Genomic DNA, 23891 nt, shown 5'->3' on the forward strand with positions numbered 1-23891 from the left:
GATGCATATATTGATTTTGGTAGTGGATTCTAGACTTTCCAGGAAGGTGGTGAATCCCGGTACTACTCTTGAGGGTGGAGGTGTGGGCATTTGGATTCCTTTGTAACAGATGTAGGCATCATATCCTTTTATTTTGTTGGTTTAAGGAAATGTGCATATGCATATGTATTTATATTATTATAAATATTGTATCAAGATCTGGTTATAAAGCTCCATGGACAGTATGGTTATTTTTTTCTTGAAGAAAATGTGCATCAATATATGTCGGTGTTATTATAAATACTGCAACGAGAAGTGTTATAAATCTCCATAGACATTATGTTTCAATTTTTAGTGGCATTGCTAGTTATATGTGTCATAGAACACTAAAAATGGTTTTCCCCTAAGGGGGAGAGTCTTGTACCAACCCCGGTTCAATTTCCATGTAATATATATATATATATATATATAAGACCAAGGTCATGGGACATGTATTCAAAGCTCAATGGTGGGAAAATCATCCTATTGGTTGTTCATTTTGGTTAGTTGATAGATATGGAAACTGGAAAAGGAATTGGCTAAAGAAAGGAGGCATTAATTCACATTTATGTATGAAAATAATGAAAAATAGGAGAAAAGGAAGATGAAATGTCGCAAATTTTCATGACAGGGAAATTGAAGGAAAAATATAGGAAATTGAAGAAAATAGAGGCCTCAATGATAAAAATGATTATGTGGATCAATTCATGGCTTATGTTAGTGTGTGAGACCTTTTTCAGTGCAGTTTTGGAACTCTCCCTCTATTCTCTCTCTCTCTCACAGACTCTTCCACATAGATTTTCTTGGAGCATTATTGGAGCACATTGGATTTGAATAAAGAAGGAAAAGGAAAAGTAAGAAAGCGTAAGGGGACAATGGGATTACAAACTACAACTGGATTTCTTTGTAGGTATCGAGTTTCATATATGGTTTCCTTTCAAGTTTTCGCATGCATGGTGAATGTATTTGGTTTCTTTCTTATGAGTTTTCATTGGCATGGAGGATTGTTTGGATTGACAATGGCTTTTCCTAGGTTTTCCATTTCCTAGATAGCCATGGTGTTTTGGGCTTTCCCATTTGTATTCTTATTGGTACTCATGATCCTTATGGTTGTGGGTTGAGTTGTTAGTTCTTGGAGCCTTGGTTGGAAAAATGATTTGGAAGACCTGGAAAAACTTCAGTTGAGTTACTAGCCCTGGAACCTTGGTTGGACAAACGCTTTGGAGCCCTCGGTGGGTTGAGTTACTAGCCTTGGAGCCTTGTTTGGACAGACACTTTGGAGACCTACGACAACTATGGGTTGAATTACCAGTCATAGTGTTACGTTGGAACAAATGCTCTAGAGCCTTGGATAATTTGGGTAGAGACTAATCTAGTGATGGTTAGTGATGTTTGAGCATTAGGTGGAATCACGTTTTGAGGGTTCAGGTAGTTTGGCCTCCAGAAGCCCTCATTTGATTTTGTTGGTTTATTCCATCAGATCCCACATTCATTCTTGGAGTATAGTGTGGGGATGATTGGTTGAAAGAAATATTTGGTTCAATGTAATCTATGGTTGGGTGGTACTTGGAAGTCACTAACTTGGCTGGTACTTTGCATATGTTAATATGTGTTAATATTTATTGATATTCAATGCGCATAATTGCCGATTTACAATTTTGTATATGATCGGTTTGTCATGACTTTATTGTTTTTTAAGTATATGGTACATGCATGGTGTATTTATTATTATACAATGTGCTATTGATCTAAATCTACTTCATGGTTTGATAGATTCTTGGCTATTTTATATGGAAGCATGAGCTAATGTGCGTTTCTTGCAACAAGTATGAGAGGGAAATATGCCTTCTTCGTTAGCATCTTATTAAAGTAATGTAAACAATGACTAGATGATGCATAGATGAATTGCAGGTACTATGTATGTAAAGTGTTTGTAGAAATAAATAGCGCAAGTTAGACCCCATTTCCATAACTACATCTTGGAAATTGAGTCATGCATATTAACACTCAGCTCATATCTACCCTAGTAAGTATGTTAAAGTGGGTGATGTGGGGTCGGGTGTTACAACTGTATATTTGGTGACTTATGTAAATTTATATAACTTTCCTTGCATAAAATATATATGCTTCATTGGTGGTGAATATTCAATTTATCCTATAGTGAAGCCTGTGAGGGTTTTTTAAGTGTTTCGGAAATGAGTGTCATTTTTTTTTAAGTGAAGCCAGTAATTTTCCTTTTGATCCCACACTCCTAATCAATTTGTAGTACATGTCGTGTATGCTTATTTATTATACTCTGGTGCCATACGCTTGGTAGAAAATGGTTTACCTTCCTTCGACTAAGGCTTTGAAATATTACTCTTTATCAGTGAATGCATGTTACCTCTTCGAGAATATAATTTCGTTTGGTGAATTTATAACACATTACATGCATGACCATTTTTCTTTTTCCAGACACCTAATTGCCAATTCTACTATGTCAATTTAGATAGACATGGTGGTTATTTTTGCTGTATTTTTCTTTATCACAACATATGAAAACCGTTGTGTTGTACCATTTTAACATTGTAGTATTAAATATATCTTGTTTGTTGGATATATACGTTCTATATACTTGTATACCATTCTTCATCTACACAATGTTTCTTTACATGGACTAGTAGTTATAAATTATCTAATGTAACTCCATATAATTGAATTTTATAAATATGACCAAGATTGTCTAGTTCCTCACCATCAAGTATTGGATTAACAATCCCAATTCCATAATTGTATACTATCTCTTACATTTTTATCATAATTATAAACATGACTGTCTAAATATCTCTACCTTCAAACCTCATTAGTACACACTAAAACATGCCTTATGAAGAATGAATATGGCTTCTTATGAAAATCCATTTCACATTATTATTTATGACAACAATCCCGCATCATAATTTGATTAGTCCTCTATGACAGACTTATTCGATCTTTTCTTTTTGTTGAATAGTACATCAACATAAACTGGAGCGAAATAAGACATCTATTTCACAAAGTTTGAACCATTATTACCATATTAAATTGCATCTTAAATTTAAAAGAAAATAATAGTAACCCTAACCAAAATTTTATGCTTGAGAAATTGGTCATGAACTGAGCACATTCCTCCCAATTTCAAAACGTATCCTCGAATTCTCCCCCAAGCTATTATTTCCTTGCTATTAGAATCAACAACCCACTTTTATCTCCTATATGGATTATTTTATAGATTTTTCTTGCCAACGGATTTTAGGAGTGTCCTACTTTAAGTTTTGCCAACCTTTTGCCTACGCCTTTTTTTTTTTTTGAAAAAATATCCTTTTTTATATAAAGGATGCCTTTCTCTCTGGTGGTGCTTTATTCAACCCCATTTTGTATTTCTCTCAAACTAAGTGATTAACATAATATTTCTCTCCCATTAGGTTAATTCAATGTTTTATTTTTCTTTTCTCCTAGTGATTTTTTTTGGATACTTTTAGGGAAGGTCCATCATGTGGACTTGACCACCAACAACATTTTATAAGATTGAAAGAAGTATCCTAAACTCTGATTCTCTTTTCTAAATATTTCCAAGAAAATTCTTTATTGACTCAAATAATAATGAAATAATTTTATCATCACATAAATCTCATCATGGCTTGCATCGCCCTTAAATCATGTAATAATTCAATCTCTGAAATTAGTAATTTTTTAAAAAAGTAGAGCCATATGGGTGTTACAACATTCCTGGATAGTTTCTTGTAATCAAAATTCTATATGAATTTGTAATGAACTCAATATCGATTAGGGTTTCCATCCATAACATACATTGTCTATAAGAAATGGTGCTAGCACAATCTTGTCATCATATTTCTATCATTCCACTGTAAAAATCCATCTACAAAAATGATATATTAATGTTGGGAATGAATTTACTTAATCTCATAAGGATCTGAAATGGTGTCACTCTAAAAAGTGCTATAAAAGTCATCATTTATGAAGTTCTGGAAGACATTAAGAAAATGTCTCAGTTTGAACTGATAGATTAGCCTAAAGTATCCTTATGAACCTCATGAGTTGTACATGTCTAAAGGAATAATTGATGCTACATGGCGTTGAATTAGCCTTTGGAATTTAAACCTATAAGAACAATGGAAAATATAACACTTTAGTGTAATGGAACCTCTATTATGGAAGTTGTGGATTAGATCAGAACCACATAAGGAATTTTTGTGACCTTTCCTCATATTAAAGTATTGAACATATAATTTCTTTGAAAAATGTTACTATGTGATAAACATTACCTTACAAATGATTTTTTAAAGTATAATTGAGGTATACCTTTGAAGAAATCCCACTTGCAGTGAAAACATTGTTGAATTGTCTCTTAAGAATCATGATGATATACTTGGAAATATAGGGAGAAATTATCATACGGTTACCTGAGCCAAAAATTTAAACTTGTTGAATTGAAGAATCATGGAAATTAGCCTTGTAGGATCTAAAGATGATTTTTTAAGGTTGACTTAGTTGACTCAAATATATTTAGTGTAGAAGGAAAGGTTGGGCTCCTCTTCAAGCTTAGAAGTTCTAAGGATTTCTTGATAAATTCATTTGCAAACCCTTCATTATTATGGGTCGAGGAAACAAATGACCAATGACATTGAAGTTTTTATTGTAGACAAAGTATTGATGCTAGGAAATATATCTTTCATATACTATTTTAGAATGATGAAGTTATTCTTTACACATTGAAATGAAGGCAAAGTTCTTATGAACAAAATATGACTGCTACAATGATTTAGAGAAAGAATATCATCACTGGACTCTCTTTATTGATTGTTGATAATGTTGGATATGTTAAGGGAATCTAAATTAAAGTGTTCTAACATTTCATTATGAAATTAAAACATAGGGTTTGTAAACCATAACAACCAACCAAATCTTGAATTGGTTGTTTTCGATGAAGATAGAAATCTTAGATCATGCAACGAAAATATGACATCATGATGACATTGTGGGTGAAGCTAATCCAAGAAGGCCAAGATAAAGAGGGAACTAAATTTTTTCTCAAAATTTGTTCTTCCGTGGCCTCCTAGTGAGTATTTCAGCTACATATTGAAGGTTTCCAACAGCTATGGAAACATAGGGAAAAGAAGTGGAAGAATGAAGCAAAGCTTCTAACAAAAGGAGTGATCCCATAATCAATATTTGATGATATGAGCTTAAGATCGAGCAGGAAGATCAGAAAAATACAAATATTATTGTTTGTGACTAGAGATGAGAGAATAGAATATTCTCAGAGTAAGAGGGAGATCATGTTTTTCCCTAGTTGTCAAGAATTTGAAGAACCATAATTTGAGATTTCCCTTAAGTAATCATGTCGGCTAACTATGATACATTGTAAAAAATAAGGGGTAGACAAAAAAACTTATGTTAGCATCAAAGGGAGCTCAAAATGATCAATGTAGAATATGTCCCAGATTAAGAGGGAGTTGGCCACATAAGGTGATATTGAATCGATCAAGCTTGATGAAATCATATTTGCAAAAGTTTGATGATGATAGTAAACTTATTGATTCTTTAATGTACTTGGTTTGAACATTTTCTTTGTGGTAAATAAATTAAATCAAACGAAGCCAGAGTATGATAAATGGATACTCTCATGGTACTTCTAATTACTATTTGCAGTATGTGGTAGGAAATGAACATAGTTTATTGGGATACTCTAACTATAATTTTGGTGAATTTATCTTCAATGGAAACTGTACATCTGGTGGATGTTTTTTATTGCGCTTAGTAATAGTTTCTTGGATGAATAGGAAATCAACCATCATATTTTGTGACAATCAAAGTTGCATGGAAGGTTGAAGAAAATTAGTATCAAGTACCACTACATTTGTAACATGGTGTAGAAGGAAGCAGTAAAGCTTTAGTATGTCTTCACTCATGAGTGGACAAATGATCTCTTGATTATGCCTCTTTCCAAAGAGAGATTTATGTTTTTTAGAAATAAGTTGGGAATTATGGAGTATGCTTCTCTAGCTGATAGGGAGCAGTGATTTTTCCTACGTCGTCATATTCTTCATGTGTCACATGAATATAATTAGGGATATCATCCCTGTGTCAAGTTGACAAGAATTATGAAGAATTTTTTGGGAGGTGATCTTGTTCCTGCATCACTTGACCAAACTAGGGATATTATCCCTATTTGAAGTTAATCAGAATTAGGAAGAATGGTTTGAAAGATTAGACAACATATTTATTCTTATTCTGTCACTTGCCATAATTGGGAATATTATCCCTGTGTCAATTTAAGAAGAATTAGGAAATATGGTTTCATGGATGGAGATTCCCCTTGTGTCCTATGTTGTGACAAGAATTGGGGATATTATCCCTCTGTCAAGCACATTGAACGGAATTAGTAAGAATATTTTGGTGGATAGTAATTTTCATATGCCATGTATTATGACCAGAATTAGGAAAATGGTTCTTCAGGCTAAGTTGTAGCCTCTCAATATCATGCTTAGATCTCTTTCTAGAGAGAGCTTCTCTATTTCATGTCTCCTTAGTAGAATATGTATATGAATACCATGATTTTGAGGTCTTAATTATTTGATGGTGTTGTTAATGTTGATATTAATTTGATAATGATGTTGATCTACTCATGATCTTTCCATAGAAAAATTTTCAACTTGTTGAAATATTTTTAGAAATTATGAATACCTCGCTAACTAAGAGGGAGCGTTGAATAGAGTAGCTATGGTTAGTCTTCGTAATCCTTGATGTATTTGTGATACTGTGTATAAAATCACAAAAGAAAATTATTGTTACTAATTTAAGCATGTTATTTATTTGTCAAAAGATAATTCTAAAAAGGATATGAAGAGACACCCATTCTAAAGGATATGAAGAGACAATCAATGAAAAAGATACAAAGAGACACCCATTTTGATTAGATAAATGCTATATATATAACCCATTTGATCATCTCCATAATTTCTGTTAAAAACCCTCTCATCTATGTTCTATGCGAAAAGGATAAGAAGTCACGAAAATCATAGATAGAAGCTTATAATTCATTTTCTTGCATCATTCAAATGATCAAGGAAGGTCGAGTTGAATAATTTTTTTCTACGATGCTATTGTGAAGCTATGTGGCTAATACATCTCCAAGACAATGCAAAAAATGTTTACAATACATCTTTAATATAATGAAAAGTTTTTTGGCTGATACAATGTGAAGTTTTATGGCTCATACAATGCAAAGATTTTTTATGGTAATGTGAAGTTCTATATGAACTCTGAGGCTAAGAGAGATGAAAATCTTTGACTCTCTTAAAGACCAAAAGTGGACATCATTACATACATGTTTGTAAAAAAAGAAGGAATCTTGTGATGGAACATTAAAGGGTTAGCTTCGAACTTGTGAATGGTCATATTTCTAGTCAGACTATCTATGAACTTCATGTCTTGTTGAATGTTTATTCTATCGAAAATATTGTTGGGATTTTACCTCCTGTAGGTTTTCCTAGAAATAGTGCCACTACAAGAAAAAAGGTCACTGTCACCAATGTCACATATGTGACGAGCTTTAAAAAATCGTTGTTGTAAGTATATATAGTGACGGTCCTTTAAGGTTTGTCACCAAAGCCATTTTCAATGACACTTTTGATAAGAGTCATTAAAGGCTCATCACCAATTCTCTCTTTGGTGATGCTTTTGGTGAGGGTCATTAGAGGCCCATCACTAATTCTCTCTTTGATGACACTTCTAGTGACGATATTTTATTGACCGTCACCAATGATATTTTGGTTACTTTTGGTGACGGTCAATAAATGCCTATCATCATTGATCATTACAATGAGTTTTTTATGATGCTTCATGCTTGTGACGGACCTTTAATGTCCATCACCAATGTCGCATATGGTGATAGTCTTTATAAAATCGTTGTTGTAAGTGTATATAGTGATGGTCCTTTAAGGTTTGTCACCACAGCCATTTTCAATGACACTTTTGGAGACGGTCATTAAAGGCCCATCACTAATTCTTTCTTTGGTGACACTTTCGGTGACGGTCATTAAAGGCCCATCAATAATTCTCTCTTTGGTGACACTTCTAGTGATGATCATTTATTGACCCTCACCAACACTCTTTTTGGTTACTTTTGGTGATGGTCAAAAAATGATCGTCATCATTGATCATTCCAATGATTTTTTTATGACGCTATGTACCTATTACTATATTTTTTGTCAAAAGATAATGATTTAAGACCATTGTCGTGGAGTATTTTTAATTATGTGTCCAAGGTCATAGTGGTTATAATAGTCAGTCAATTTTTTAAGAAGTAATTAATGTGTATCATTTCCCTCAAGTCATAATAATATAGTTTTCCTATGAGTCAACACATGATTCATCTCTATTAGGTTTATTACCTAGAAAATTTCCTTTAAATAAAGTTCCACTAGTGTGTGTAGGAACTATATTATTTAATACATAATCAAGCTCTATAAATTCTATTAATGAGAGATACCTAGCACTTTTGAACAGTCATGGAACACCTTAACATGCTTTGGAATAGTATACTAGCATTCCTTGGCACCTCGCATGTCTTGGAACATCTTTGTACCTAGAACATCTTTGTACCTAGAACATTTTGCCATGAGTAAGACACTCAAGCACACGTTGGAATGCCCTAGCATAGCATATCACTCCCCTATCATGTTTTGGCATGCCATGTAGTCCCTAGCATGCCCTAGAACACCTTGGCATAATATTGCATTGACAGACATTAGCACTTGGCACACATTGGCACTTGGCATGCATTGGAACATATTATTAGTGTGCCTAGCATGCCCCTTTTCAAAAAGATAAAGTCCTAACTTATTAACCCTATTATGTGTTTATTTTCTTTCATTTAGCTTGGTTATTCCTTTTGTTGCCTTAAAACTCCTTGACACATATTGGCATACTCTGGCACCATGCACATCCTAGCATGTCGTAGCACCTGGCATGCCTTGGCACTATTTGGCACATGTTAGCACACTCTATCACTTCTTGACATTCCCTGATATTCCCTGGCATGTGTTAACCATGCCTAGCATATATACCTTGTCACTCCCTCCTTGGCATGACAACCAACACTCATTGACACTCCCCGACACACCCTCATATTCATTCACTTCCATGCATTTTGACCTAGAGCTCCCTTGTGTTGTCCTAGTACTCCCTAACACTCCTGAGCATGCATTGGCACTCTCTAGCACCCCTTAGCACTCTTCGTTATGCTTTGCCACTTCATAGCATGCATCACAGTCCCTGACACACATTGGAACTTGACAAGTCTTATCATGTTTGGCATGTATTGAGATGACTTGGTATGCTTTGGCATGGTTTAATATTAAAGTAATTTCAGATAAATTATTGGAAACTAGATGAGAAGAAACATAGGAAGATTTGGTACTTAGAATGCATTGACACTTTGCACTTGGAACCTAGTTTTGTGTGCCTAGCATGCCACTCATGAAAAAGGTAAATTGATGACTTATTAACCCTATTATGCGCTCATTTCCTTGTAGTTTAACTTGTTCCTCCCTTTCGTTCCCTTGACACTCCTTGGCATGCATTGTCACACCCTTGTACATCTTGGCATGCCTTAGCACTTGGCACATCTTAGCCTGTTTGACATGTCTTCGTACTATTTGGCACATGTTAGCATGCCCTAGGATTCCCTAACACACCTTGGCAGTGATGACCTCACAACTGGCATTACATTTTAACATGACTTGGGAACCTTACATTTAATATAACACCTTGGCACTCCCTAGTTGTCATGCCCTTTGTTATCCTCCACAATGTCCCAGGCCGATGAGGAGATCGATGGAGGTAACCATAGGCCAAGTTTTTAGTTTAGTAGCTAGCCCTACCAATCTAGAGAGGGCTCTCTCTATGAAATCATAGCCAAGAGATGACTGGAATGTAAAGGATTTCAAGTTAGATGGCTAGACTCAGGTGGGTTTTGGAAAATTTAGGGTTTTATTGCTGAATAAGAGATAAAAGCTAGGTAGCTAGGTTAGAGGATCAAAGGGTTACACCAGAAAATATATAAAGGAGAAAGGTAGCATTACTTTTGTGATTGATATTAGGGTTTGTCAGTGTAGTGTAGTGTTTAGGAGAAGCAAAAGGTATTAATGAGCATGAAACATGAATTCATTAAGCAAGAAATAAAGTAACACAATGATTTTTCCATCAAAATAGAGCTTTATGCAAAGAATTTTGTTTATAAACTGTAAGGAAAACCATTGAATAATTCCTAAATAATAAAATTGCAAACTGTGTCCTCTGATTTCCAGAAAATGTCCAAGTACAAGCTACAATAGTTCTCTCCTCTGAAATCCAACCCGTTCTATCACTGAGAAACTGATACATAAAGACCAAAACAACATCTCCCCACTCTCATGGGTAGAATCCATGACTCTAGGAACTATTCCATGAGGTGTTCTAACCAAAAAACTAAGAAAATAACATTCATCTACTTCACCCTTTTAAACAACTAAGCAACTAACCACCCATTAAACAACTAAGCAACAAATTTTACATCTTGACATACCATAACATTTGGCATGCCTAATAATCCCTTGGCACTATGTAGCACATATTAGCATTCCCCACATTTCTTGGCATGCTTTGGCACTCCCTAGCACTCCCTGACACTTAGAACACCTCGTACTCGCTAGCTAACACTCTCTATCACACTCTTATTCATTCGTTTCCATGCATTTGAAACTAGTGCTCCCTTTTGTTTCCCTAGAACTTCACCATAACACTTGCTAGCATGTGTTGGCGCCACACCTGGGCACCTGGAACTTCTTGGCATGCCTTAGCACTTGGTATTTCTTGGCATTGCTAAAATGCCTTGGAACTCTTTAGCATGTGTTAGTATTTCCTGCCATTCCCTAGAACACCTTGGTACTCCCTAGTTGTCATGCCCTCATAGATAGCCTTACTTTTTTTGTGACTTGGGAACCCAACCAAGTCATTGCCAAAACAATGTTATGCCCAGCCCAGATAATCGTTTGTTTGAAACTACTTTGTACACACATTATCAAAACCATAGGCTTGCCTCTTGAAAGTCCTATTCTAAACTTATCCTAACACACTTCGTCCTTGGGGCACCTAGAATTCACTAACACTCCTTGCCACACAACACTCTTATTTGTTCATTTCCAATCATTTTTACCTAGTTCTCCCTTGTGATGCCTCGCCACTGGCTAGTATACCTTCTCACTCCCTCCTTAGCACACCTGCAACTCGCTGAAAATTTATTTCCATGAATTTGAGATGAGTGCTCCCTTGTGTTTCCTTATCACTTGGCCCTCACACTCTCTAGCATGCATGGATAAAATATTTACAAAATTTGGCCATATCCTACTATCTAGGGTTTGGGTTTTCACTAACTAAACATGTGATAACTGAAGAGATAATCATGGGATATGATAGAAAAATCCTCAAACTTCATTATCCAAATAGGTTTGAGGTCAACGATACCAAGTTGGAGGTCCACCAAGTCGAATTTCAAAAAGTTCTAGAACCCTGTCAGCAATTATGGCCTAGCAAAATTGTGAAAAATAGATCTCAAACTGCCACTTGTAACTCCAAGACAGTAACTTCTGCATAAAAAAATGAGAGAGGCTTTTTTTTTTGGGTATGCTATGAACAAAACCCTCCTCCCACTTTCAAAAATACTTTCCCATTTGTTCAGAATCCAAGCTTGAGGTTAGTCCCACAAAAATGCAACAAATCATAGCAGAAGCACAACAAATAGTTGACTTGAAATTTTGATGACTTGAATTGGGTTTTGAGTTTTGCTGAAGACCTGTGAAAAAATTTGGAGATTTCCAGTACACCGTGGAGCTTTTAATCCATGAAAAAACATCATTTGAGCCTCTTCAAACTTAATTCCAAAATGGATTTTCCAGAAGCGAAACGAAAAGAGTAGCAAGGAAGAAAAACTTGTATTTCTTTAACCATAACACTTGTGTAAAAACTAAAAGAGGTTATTGTACTTGATTCCAGGTTTAATAAAAAAATCGCTTGGTTTTCCAAAATATCTCCATTTGGTCATAAATATCTTTCGAAAATGAATGATAAAAACATAGTCAAAAGCGTAGCAACTCTCTTGTAGCAATTCTATTTTGAGAATATCTCCCAAACGGTAAATCCAAATGGGCTGAAATTTGTGAAACAAGTTAACATCATCATGGTTCACCTCCACAAACAATTGCAGCCGAATTGGAGTCACACATCTCGAGAAAATCCCAAAATGGTTGTAGATGATGATGCCTCATTTCTCGAAACTCGTGCATCATTTTGAGCTAAAATTGAGTGGGTATTTTTCATTTCATCCCCATTCATCTCCTGTAAAATTTTCATGGAAACCGGATGTGTGTTTTAAGAGATATGACAAGAACATGGTGACTAGGTAAAAGTGGAGTGCAAAAGAGCAGCAACTTAGGGGAAGGGAATGAGAGGGAAGGGAGGTAGGAAAAATTATGGGAAAAATATGGGGGTAGGTATGAGTGTTAGCAAAATACTAGGAGTGGATCTCAAAAATAGTGAGAAAAAGGGGGGAAGAAGGTCAAAACACAGACCTAGGGTAAATGCGTAGCAAATTTCTAGGGTTTTTTGTAAAATAAGGAAATGAAAAGATTTTGATGAGGGGAGTGATGGAGAATGGCTAATGAAGGATGATGAAAGATGTATAATCTTAAAACAAAGACCTTTGACTCCTGAATGAAGCTATGAATCTTGGGTTACTCATGTATAATTTCAACTTATCTAGCTTAACAAGTTACGAAGACAAGGCTCACATCTAGCTGTAGTTGTAAAATTAAACAAATAAGCAACAAATTTTACATCATAACATTTGACATGCTTAATAATCCCTTGGCACTATGTAGCACGTGTTAGCATCCCACGCATTTATTGGAATTCTTTAGCACTCCCTGCCACTTAGCACACCTCGTACTCGCTAGCTAGCACTCTCTGTCACACTCCTATTCATTCATTTCCATGCATTTGAAACTACTGCTCCCTTGTGTTTCCCTGGAACTTGGCCCTAACACTCCCTAGCATGTGTTGGTGCCACACCCTAGCGCCTGGAACTTCTTGGCATGCCTAAAATGCCTTGGAATCATCTAGCATGTGTTAGTACTTCCTAGCATTCCCTGGAACACCTTAGCACTCCCTAGTTGTCATGCCCTCATCGATAGCCTTAATTTTGTTGTGACTTGGGAACCCAACCAAGTCATTAACAAAACAATGTTGTGCGTAACCCAAAATCTCCCTTTGTCTGAAAATACTTTGTACACACCTTATCACAACCATAGGCTTGCCTCCTACAAGTCCTATTCTGAGCTTATCCTAACACACTTTGTCCTTGGGGCACCTGGAATTCACTGACACTCCTTGGCACACAACACTCTTATTTTTTCATCTCCAAGCATTTTGAACTAGTTCTCCCTTGTGATTCCTTGGCACTGGCTAGTATACAATTTCACTCACTCCTTAGCACACCTATAACTCACTCACAATTCATTTCCATGCATTTGAAATGAGTTCTCCCTTGTATTTCCCTGGCACTTGGCCCTCACACTCCCGAGCATGCATGGATAAAATATTTACAAAATTTTCCCATATCCTACTATGTAGGGTTTGGTTTCTGACTAACTAAAAATGTGATAATTGAAGATATAATCATGGGATATGATAGAAAAATCCCCAAAATTCATTATCCAAATAGATTTGATGTCTACCATGCCAATTTGGATGTCCACCAAGTCGAATTTCAAAAAGTTCTAGAACCCTCTCAGCAATTATGGGCTAGCAAAATTGTAAAAAATGGGTCCCAAAGTACCACCTGTAACTCCAAAATAGTAACTGTTGTATAAAAAATGAGAGAGGATTTTTTTTGGTTATGTTATGAACAAAAACCTCCTCCTGTTTTCAAAAATACTTTCCCATTTGTTCAGAATCCAAGATTGAAGTTGGTCGCATAGAAATGCAACAAATCATGGCAGAAGCACAACAAATAGTTGACTTGAAATTTTGATGACTTGAATGAGGTCTTGAGTGTTTCTGAAGACCTGTGAAGAAATTTGGAGATTTCCACTAAACCATGGGGCCTTTAAACCATGCAAAAAAATAATTTTAGCCTCTTCAAACTTGATTCCAAAACAGATTGTCCAGAAGTGCAACAAAAATAGTAGCAATGAAGAAAAACTCATATTTATTTAACCATAACACGTGGAAAAAAATTGAAAGAGGTTATTGCTTGGATCTATGTTTAACAAAAACCTCCTTTGGTTTTCCAAAATTCATCTCCATTTGGTCATAAATATCTTTTGAAAATGATGATAAAAACATAGTCAAAAGCGCAAGAACTCTCCTGTAGCAATTGTATTTTGAGCATATCTCCCCAACGGTAAATCCAGATGGGCTTAAACTTTTATAGAAAATTAATATCACCATAATTCACCTCTACAAACAATTTCAGCCCAATTGGAGTCACACATCTCGAGAAAATCCCAAAATTGTTGTAGATGATGATGGCTCATTTGTCAAAACCTGTGCGTCATTTTGAGCTGAAATTGAGTGGGTGTTTTCATTTCATCCCCATTCATCTCGTGAAAAAATTTCATGGAAAATGGATGTGAGGTTTAAGAGATATTACAAGAAAATGGTGACTAGGTAAAAGTGCATTGCAAAAGAGCAACAACTTAGGGGAAGGGAATGAGAGGGAAGGGAGGTAGGAAAAATAATGGGAAAAATACGGGGGATAGGTATGGGTGTTAGGAAAATAATAGAAGTGGAATTTTTAAAACATAGTGAGAAAAAGGGGGGAAGAATGTCAGAACACAAACCTAGAGTAAAATTGAAGTAGATCTCTAGGGTTTTTGTAAAATAAGGAAATGAGGGGATTTTGATGAGGGGAATGATGGAGAATGGCCAGTGAAGGATGATGAAGGACATATAATCTTAAAACGAAGGCTTTTGACTTCTGAACGAAACTATGAATATTAGGTCACTCATGTATAATTTCAAATTATCTAACTTAAAAAGTTACAAAGAAAAGGCTCACATCCAACGGTGGTCATAAAATTAAACAAATAAGAAACAAATTTTACATCTTGACATGCCATAACATCTGGAACGCCTAATAATTCCTTGAAACTATGTAGCACGTGTTAGCATCCCCCACATTTTTTGGCATGTTTTTTCACTCCCTAGCACTCCCTGACACTTAGCAAACCTCGTACTCACTAGCTAACACTCTCTATCACACTCTTATTCATTCATTTCCATGCATTTGAAACTACTGCTCCCTCGTGTTTCCCTGGAACTTGGCCCTAACACTCCCTAGCATGTGTTGGCGCCACACCCTGGTGCCTAGAACTTCTTGCCATCCCTAAAATGCCCTGGAACTGTCTAGCATGTGTTAGTACTTCTTGGCATTCCCTGGAACACCTTGGCACTCCCTAGCTATCATGCCTTCATAGATAGTCTTACTTTTTTTGCGACTTCAATCGGAACCCAACCAAGTCATTAACAAAACAATGTTGTGCCCAACCCAAATTCTCCCTTTGTCTAAAACTACTTTGTACACACCTTATCACAACCATAGGCTTGCCTCCTACAAGTCCTATTCTGAACTTATGCTAACACACTTCGTCCTTGCAGCACCTGGAATTCCCTGACACTCCTTGGCACACAACACTCTTATTTGTTCATTTCCAAGCATTTTGACCAAGTTCTCACTTGTGATGCCTTGGCACTGGCTAGTATACCTTTTCTCTCCCTCCTTACCACACCTATAACTTGCTGACAATTCATTTCCATGCATTTAAAATGAGTGCTCCCTTGTGTTTCCCTAGCACTTGGTCCTCACACTCCCTAGCATGCATGGATAAAATATTTACAAAATTTTCCCATATCCTACTATCTAGGGTTTCATTTTTGACTAACTAAAAATGTTACAACTGGAGAGATAATCATGGGATATAATAGAAAAATCCTCAAACTTGATTATCAAAATAGGTTTGAGGTCAACCATTCCAATTTGGTGGTCCAACAAGTCGAATTTCAAAAGGTTCTATAACCCTGTCAGCAATTATGGCCTAGGTAAATTGTGAAAAATAGGCCTCAAAGTGCCACCTGTAACTCCAAGAAAGTAATTGTTGTATAAAAAATGAGAGAGGATTTTGTTTTTGGGTATGCTATGAAAAAAACCTCCTACCGTTTTCAACAATACTTTCCCATTTGTTCAAAACCCAATCTTGAAGTTGGTCGCACAGAAATGCAACAAATCATGGCAGAAGCACAACAAATAGTTGACTTGAAATTTTGATGACTTGAATGAGGTTTTGAGTGTTGCTGAAGACCTATGAATAAATTTGGCGATTTCCACTACATCGTGGAGCCTTTAAACCATGAAAACACATCATTTTAGCATCTTCAAACTTGATTCCAAAACAAATTGTCCAGAAGCGCAGCAAAAAGAGAATCAAGGAAGAAAAACTCATATTTCATTAACCATAACACCTGTGAAAAAACTGAAATAATTTATTGCACTTTTTCCCATGGTTAATAACAAAATCCTTTGGTTTTCCAAAATTCATCTCCATTTGGTCATAAATATCTTTCGAAAATGATGATAAAAGCATAGTCAAAAGTGCAACAACTCTCATTTAGCAATTGTATTTTGAAACGATAAATCCAAATGGGCTGAAGTTTTTATAGAAAGTTAATATCATCATAATTAACCTCCAAAAGAAATTGCAGCCCAAATGGAGTCACACATCTCAAGAAAATCCCAAAATGTATGTAGATGATGATGCCTCATTTCACTAAAACCATGCATCATTTTGAGCTGAAATTGAGTGGGTGTTTTCATTTCATCCCCATTCATCTCCTACAAAAATTTCAAGGCCAACGGATGTGAGGTTTAAGAGATATTATGAGAACATGGTGACCGGGTAAAAGCGCAGTGCAAAAGAGAAACAACTTAGGGGAAGGGAATGAGAGGGAAGGGAGGTAGGAAAAATTATGGGAAAAATATGGGGGATAGGTATGGGTGTTAGGAAAATACTAGAAGTGGAATTTATCAAAAATAGTGAGATAAAGGGTGGAAGAAGGTCAAAACATAGACCTAGGGTAAAAGCACAACAGGTCCCAGGGTTTTTTTTAAAATAAGGAAATGAAACAATTTTGATGAGGGGAATGATGGAGAATCGCTAGCGAAGGATGATGAAGGAGGTAAATCATAAAACAAAGGCCTTTGACTCTTGAATGAAACTATGAATCTTAGGTTACTCATGTATAATTTTAACTTATCCAACTTACCAAGTTATGAAGGCATCGCTCACATCCAACCGTGGTCGTAAAATTAAACAACTAAGCAACAAATTTTACATCTTGACATGCCATAACATCTAGCATGCCTAATAATCCCTTGGCACTATGTAGCACGTGTTAGCATCCCCCACATTTCTTGGCATGCTTTGGCACTCCCTAGCACTCCCTGACACTTAGCACACCTCGTACTCACTAGCTAACACTCTCTGTCACACTCTTATTCATTCATTTCCATGCATTTGAAACTACTGCTCCCTTGTGTTTCCCTGGAACTTGGCCCTAACACTCCCTAGCATGTGTTGGCACCACACCCTAGCGCCTGGAACTTCTTGGCATGCCTAAAATGCCTTGGAACTATCTAGCATGTGTTAGTACTTCCTGGCATTCCCTGGAACACCTTGGCACTCCCTAGCTATCATGCCCTCATAGATAGCCTTACTTTTTTTGCGACTTGGGAACCCAACCAAGTCATTAACAAAACAATGTTGTGCCCAACCCAAATTCTCCCTTTGTCTGAAACTACTTTGTACACACCTTATCACAACCATAGGCTTGCCTCCTGCAAGTCCTATTCTAAACTTATCCTAACACACTTCATCCTTGGGGCACCTAGAATTCACTAACACTCCTTGGTACACAATACTCTTATTTGTTCATTTCCAAGCATTTTGACCTAGTTCTCCCTCGTGATGCCTTTGCATTAGCTAGTATACCTTTTCACTCCCTCCTTAGCACACCTACAACTCGCTAACAATTCATTTCCATGCATTTGAAATGAGTGATCCCTCGTGTCTCCATGGCACTTGGCCCTCACACTCCCTAACATGCATGGATAAAATATTTACAAAATTTGCCCATATCCTACTATATAGGGATTTGTTTCTGACTAACTAAAAATGTGATAAATGAATAGATAATCATGGGATATGATAGAAAAATCCTCAAAATTCATTATCCAAATAGATTTGAGGTTAACCATGCCAGGTTGGAGGTCCACCAAGTCGAATTTCAAAAAGTTCTAGAACCCTGTTAGCAATTATGGCCTAGCGAAATTGTGAAAAATTCATCTGAAATTGCCACCTGTAACTCCAAGACAGTAATTTCTATGTAACAATGAGAGAGGATTTTTTTTGCGTATGTTATGAACAAAAAAACTGTCCTGTTTTCAAAAATACTTTTCCATTTGTTCAAAATCCAATCTTGAAGTTGGTCGCACAGAAATGCAACAAATCATGGCAGAAGCACAACAAATAGTTGATTTGAAATTTTGCTGACTTGAATGAGCTTTTGAGTGTTGCTGAAGACTTTTGAAGAAATTTGGAGATTTCCACTACATCGTGGAGCCTTTAAACCATGCAAAAACATCATTTTAGCCTCTTCAAACTTGATTCCAAAACGAATTGTCCAGAAGCGCAGTGAAAAAAGCAGCAAGGAAGAAAAACTCATATTTCTTTAACCATGACACCTGTGAAAAAACTAAAAGAGGTTATTGTGCTTGGTTCCATGTTAACAAAAACCTCCCTTGGTTTTCCAAAACGCATCTCCATTTGGTCATAAATATCTTTTGAAAATGATGATAAAAATATAGTCAAAAGCACATCAGCTCTCCTATAGCTATTGTATTTTGCGCATATCTCCCAAACGGTAAATCCAAATGGGCTGAAATTTTTACAAAAAATTAATATCATCATAATTCATCTCCTCAAAGATTTGCAACCCAATGGGAGTCACACATTTCGAGAAAATCCCAAAATGGTTGTAGATGATGATGCCTCATTTCTTGAAAACCATGCATCATTTTGAGCTGAAATTGAGTGGGTGTTTTCATTTCATCCCCATTCATCTCTTGTAAAAATTTCATGGCAAACAGACATGAGGCTTAAGAGATATGACAAGCACATGGTGACTAGGTAAAAGCACAGTGTAAAAGAGCAGCAACTTAGGGGAAGGGGATGAGAGGGAAGGGAGGTAGGAAAAATTATGGGAAAAATATGGGGGATAGGTATGGGTGTTAGGAAAATACTAGAAGTGGAATTTCTCAAAAATAGTGAGAAAAAGGGGGGAAGAAGGTCAAAACATAGACCAAGGGTAAATGCACAACAAATTTCTAGGGTTTTTTGTAAAATAAGGAATGAAAGGATTTTGATGAGGGGAATGATGGAGAATGGCCAGTGAAAGATGATGAAGGAGGTATAATATTAAAACGAAAGCCTTTGACTCTGGAATGAAGTTATGAACCTTAGGTTACTCATGTATAATTTCAACTTATCCAACTTAACAAGTTACGAAGACAAGTCTCACGTCCAACCGTGGTAAATTTAACAACTAAGCAACAAATTTTACATCTTGACATGCCATAACATGTGGCATGCCTAATAATCCTTTGGCACTATGTAGCACGTGTTAGCATCCCCCACATTTCTTGGCATGCTTTAGTACTCTCCAGCACTCCCTAACACTTAGCACATCTCATACTCACTAGCTAACACTCTCTCTCAGACTCTTATTCATTCATTTCCATGCATTTGAAACTACAGCTCCCATGTGTTTCCCTGGAAATTGGCCCTAACACTTCCTAACATGTGTTGGCAGCACACCCTTGCGCCTGGAACTTCTTGGCATGCTTAAAATGCCTTGGAACTGTCTAGCATGTGTTATTACTACTGGCATTCCTTGGAATGCCTTGGAACTCCCTAGCTGTCATGCCTTCATAGATAGCCTTACTTTTTTTGCGACTTGGGAACCCAACCAAGTCATTAACAAAACAATGTTGTGCCCAACCCAAATTCTCCCTTTGTCTGAAACTACTTTGTACACACCTTATCACAACCATAGGCCTACCTCCTACAAGTCCTATTCTGAAATTATCCTAACACATTTCAACCTTGGGGCACCTAGAATTCCCTGACACTCCTTGGTACACAACAGTCTTATTTGTTCATTTCCAAGCATTTTGACCTAGTTCTCCCTTGTGATGCCTTGGCACTGGCTAGTATACCTTTTCACTCCCTCCTTAGCACACCTAGAACTCACTGACAATTCATTTCCATGCATTTGAAATGAGTGCTCCCTCATGTTTCCCTGGCACTTGGCCCTCACACACCCTAACATGCATTGATAAAATATTCACAAAATTTTCCCATATCCTACTATCTAGGGTTTGGTTTTTGACTAACAAAAATGTGATAATTGAAGAGATAATCATGGGATATGATACAAAAATCCTCAAAATTAATTATCCACATAGATTTGAGGTCAACCATGCCAAGTTGGAGGTCCACCAAGTCAAATTTCAAAAAGTTCTAGAACCCTGTCAGCAATTATGGCCTAGCGAAATTGTGAAAAATGGGTCTCAAAGTGCCACTTGTAACTCAAGATAGTAAATTTTGTGTAAAAAATGAGAGAGGTTTTTGCTTTTGGGTATGTTATGATCAAAACATCATCCCATTTTCAAAAATACTTTCCCATTTGTTTAGAATCCAAGCTTGAAGTTGGTCGCACAGAAATTCAACAAATCATGGCAGAAGCACAACAAATAGTTGACTTGAAATTTTGATGACTTGAATGAGGTTTTGAGTGTTTCTGAAGACCTATGAAGAAATTTGGAGATTTCCACTACATCGTGGAGCCTTTAAACCATGCAAAAACATCATTTTAGGCTCTTCAAACTTGATTCCAAAACAGATTGTCCAGAAGTATAGTGAAAAGAGCAGCGAGGCAGAAAAACTGATATTTATTTAACCATAACATCTATGAAAAAACTTAAAGAGGTTATTGTGCTTGGTTCCATGGTTTACAAAAACCTCCCTTGGTTTTCTAAAATTCATCTCCATTTGGTTATAAATATCTTTTGAAAATGATGATAAGAACATAGACAAAAGCACAGCAACTCTCTTGTAGCAATTGCATTTTGAGCATATCTCCCAAACGGTAAATCCAAATGGGATGAATTTTTAAAAAAAAGTTAATATCATCATAATTCAGCTCCATAGAATATTTCAGCCCAATTGGAGTCACACATCTCGCGAAAATACCAAAATTGATGTAGATGATGATGCCTCATTTCTCGCAAACCGTGCATCATTTTGTGCTCAAATTGAGTGGGTGTTTTCATTTCATCCCCATTCATCTCTTGTAAAAATTTAATGGCAAATGGATGTGAGGTTTAAGAGATATGACGATAGCATAGTGACTAGGTAAAAGCGCAGTGCAAAAGAGCAGCGACTTAGGGGAAAGGAATGAGAGGGAAGGGAGGTATGAAATATTATGGGAAAAATATGGGGGATAGGTATGGGTGTTAGGAAAATACTAGAAGTGGAATTTATCAAAAATAGTGAGAAAAAGGGCAAAAGAAAGTCAAAACATAGACCATGATTCAAATTATTATAAACATGCAACATTGGTTGCCTTAGAATACATAAAGTTAAGCCATTGTACTAGTCTATAATTAGCTATAAGAGAATATAAGATAATAGTTATTGAGAGATTATCCAAAATGTGAAACATGCCTATTGTAGATAATTCTATAAGAAGGTTTGTTTACTAGCTTCATTAAGATTTTTTCTTCCTACTTCTTGTATTGGCATAGAGAATATTTATTTCATTTTCCATGTAAAAGCTACAAGGTATAATGAACAATTCTGGAGGTCAAGCACATGTCTTCATATATGTTTCATGATAGCAGAAAGTATTGCATGCACATGGATCTACGTGTTGCATTGATCCATAACTTTGTTTTCATAAAGACAAAGATGTCGGCAACTAAATTTTAGATAGTTCTACTACAAGGATTTTTCAGATTTGATAGCTGTCACATGTTTGATATTGGACAGATTGGATAGCTATCACATGTTTGATATTGGATAGATCACATCATTGGAGCTTTCCTTGTTCATTTTTGGTTTACAATTAAAGAGTACATGGTCATAAATTCTTGATAAAAAGGATTGTTGGTCATCAAGATAAAACAAATGGCAAATGTAGATGGAACTTACAGAGAATTTTCAATATCAGATTTAGAAAAAAATTGATGTTTGATAAACGTGTTATAACAATTTCTAAAATCTTTAACAAGTTATATTTTAACCCTTAAAGGAACTAGACTTGAGGTCATTTCTCTATTTTCATAAAAGGGTTACATCCAATATATGTTCTCTCGAAAATTCCAACAAGTAGAGGAGCCTTACAGGCACAATAGTGTGGGGATTGCAAGGACACTCTGAAAGCAAGGAATATACGAGCTCCTCAATCATGTTCGTCGTTTAGTACAAAGGTTAAGTAGTGGTATGTTACACAAAATACTAAGAGGGAATTTTGAAATATAAGAAAACAACTGAACTAAATCATTTTCAATGAAATTTGCAACTTACCAATGTCCTCAAATGCAAATATTTATCATTAGTAAAGTGTAGAATGGAGAATTTACATGGTTTCATAGTTGTTTAAGCCATAACTAAAAAGGTTTTTGGCTATCTGCAAAAATCACACAACATTTACAAAACATGATAAGACATTACATTGAAAAGTATTGCATGCACATGGATCTACGTGTTGCATTGATCCATAACTTTCTTTTCACAAAGACAAAGATGTCAGAAACTAAATTTTAGACAATCTACTACAAGGAGTTTTTAGATTTGATAGCTGTCACATGTTTGATATTCGACATATTGGATATTTGACACATGTTTGATATTGGATAAATCACATCATTGGAGCTTTCCTTGTTCATTTTTGGTTTACAATTAAAGATTACATGCTCATAAATTCTTGAGAAACAGGATTGTTGGTCATCAAGATAAAACAGACAGCAAATGTAGATGGAACTTACACAGAATATTCAATATCAGATTTAAAAACAAATTGATGCTTGATAAATATGCAATAACAATTTCTAAGATCTTTAACAAGTTATATTTTAACCCTTAAAGGAACTGGACTTGAGGTCATTTCTCTATCCTCATAAAAGGGTTACATCCAATATATGTTCTCTTGGAAATTCCCACAATTAGAACCTTGTAGACACTACAGTGTAGGGATTGCAAGGGCACTATGAAAGAAAGGAATATACCAGCTCCTCAATCATGTTTGTCATTTAGTACAAAGGTTAAATACTGCTATGTTACACAAAATACTAAGAGGAAATTTTGAAATATAAAAAAACAACTTAACTAAATCATTTTCAATGAAATTTTCAACTTACCCCTGTCTTCAAATGCAAATATCTATCATTAGTAAAGTGCATAATGGAGAATTTACATGGTTTCATAGTTGTTTAAGCCATAATTGAAAAGGTTTCTAGCTATTAGCAAACATCACACACCATTTAGGAAACATGATAAGATTGTATATATGTAGCATGATAAGACTATATATCCAACATACAAACAATAGCCAAACAGTAGCAAGAACAATGCAGTACATCTGATGTAAAGGAACATATATCTTATAGAAGGATAAGA

Source organism: Pinus tabuliformis, chromosome 8 (assembly GCF_031772625.1).
Source record: "Pinus tabuliformis cultivar Carrire ecotype Pingquan chromosome 8, CPIR1, whole genome shotgun sequence".
In the NCBI taxonomy this organism is placed as follows: Eukaryota; Viridiplantae; Streptophyta; class Pinopsida; order Pinales; family Pinaceae; genus Pinus; species Pinus tabuliformis.